The 1,693-nt window shown below is 42.2% G+C and overlaps 1 pseudogene; it reads left to right on the top strand.

Annotated features, from left to right (window-relative positions):
• Positions 1 to 777: 777 nt before the first annotated feature.
• Positions 778 to 1,113, top strand: LOC102760419 (annotated as a pseudogene).
• The last annotated feature ends 580 nt before the right edge of the window (positions 1,114 to 1,693 follow it).

Here is a 1,693-nt window from a genome sequence, read left to right as displayed (position 1 = left end):
GATTCACATTTGTTACATCTAACAGCAATTCCTAATCCTATCTAATAAAGAGGGAATATACTAATTGACCCGCATGCCGTTGCAAAGATGGAGGTACCCACAGCCAACAAGGAGGGAATATGCTAATGGACTGCGCTGCCCTCAAAGATGGCAGCACCCTCAGCCAATAAGGAGGGAATATGCTAATTGACTGCCCTGCCCTCAAAAGATGGCAGTGCCCACAGCTACAAGATAGTGGTGCCCAGTCCCCTCAGCCTCATTGGGGTGGCAGCCCAGACGTTCTGCATGCCTGGCTCCAGAGTTCCCCAGTCCCCTGTGCCCAGTCCCCTCAGCCTCATTGGGGTGGCAGGCCCAGACGTTCTGCATGCCTGCCTCCAGAGTTCCCCAGTCCCCTCAGTCCCCCAGCTGCCCAGGGCTGGCCTGAGGCACAGGCAAGACTTGGATGGAGGCTGCCCAGCCGCCCAGGGCTGCCTGAGGCTCAGGTAACCAGGGCTGGCTGAGGCTCGCACTGCCGGCAGTGGCAACAACAAAGGTGTGATGGGGCATCACCTTCCCCTAATCGCTAGGTCACCCCCTGCCTCTTAGGGCTCCCAAACTGTGATAGGGGGCAGGCCAGGCTCAGGGACCCCCCTCCAGTGCATGAATTTTTATGCACTGGGCCTCTAATGTTTATTAAAAACAAAAAGGAAAACAAAGGTGTTACCTTCATTGAAAGATGTATGTAAGGTGAACACTTTTGAGTGTGATGGATATTATTTTAGAATATCTTGATTTTTCTGGCTTTGGTATCCTTGCCGCGATGTGGTTCGAGATTCTCCCCGGGCTCGCTGTCATGGGCATGTGCTTGCTCATCCCCGGCATTGCCACCACGCACATTCACAATTTCAGCAACGGGGGCAAGGAAAAAAGGGTAGCCTATTATTCATATCACTGGTCTTTGATGGAAAAAGATAAGCGAGTCTCTGGAGTTAATCATTACTATGTGTCAAAGGGTTTGGAGAATATTGATTAAGGAAGCACTTCCTGGTTAATGAAAAATAACTCAGTTTTGCTCATCTACCCCTGCTAGAAGGTTCTGCAGTATATTATGTAAAGCACAATAAAAGTTAAAAATTAAAATAAAAAATAAAAAAGAATATCTCATAATCTGGAACTGTCTTGAGCAAATGAAAACATATGGTCCCTCGGGTTTTGGAGGGTATATACGTACTGACTCATCTTTTTGAAAGTAACGAATGTTACCCTCACTAGTGATTAATCAATACAATCAACCATCCTACTCTTACAAGCAGACCAAAATGTTTTAAATAAAACAAGTACCATGATCTATATTAAATGAGCTTATTAATTTGGACTTTCAAAATTTTTAAATATTTTTCTCATTTCTAAGGCTTTTAAAGGGTATTTGGCAATTATTTCTTGGTTTTTAAAGTTAATAATATATTTAGATTTTATTCCGGTAATGAGAAAAAAGATCAAATCTAAAAAAAGTTTAATTTGGATCTAAATCAAATTTATTTATATAGAATAAGGAAAAAATATTTGGATACATATTTATTTACATGAGATTAGGTGGGATATATATTTTTTAAATAACATAGTTTATTGTTAGTTCTCTCAAATATTTCTAATGCTCAATGAAGTCCATTGTTGCAGTGATTTTTAGTGTGAGAGGTATCCCAGTAACTCTCTG

The sequence above is a fragment of the Myotis davidii genome, unplaced genomic scaffold (genome assembly GCF_000327345.1).
Source record: "Myotis davidii unplaced genomic scaffold, ASM32734v1 scaffold273, whole genome shotgun sequence".
Taxonomy (NCBI): domain Eukaryota; kingdom Metazoa; phylum Chordata; class Mammalia; order Chiroptera; family Vespertilionidae; genus Myotis; species Myotis davidii.
The sequence above is the reverse complement of the archived record's forward strand: the minus strand, read 5'-3'. Positions and strand labels throughout refer to the sequence as shown.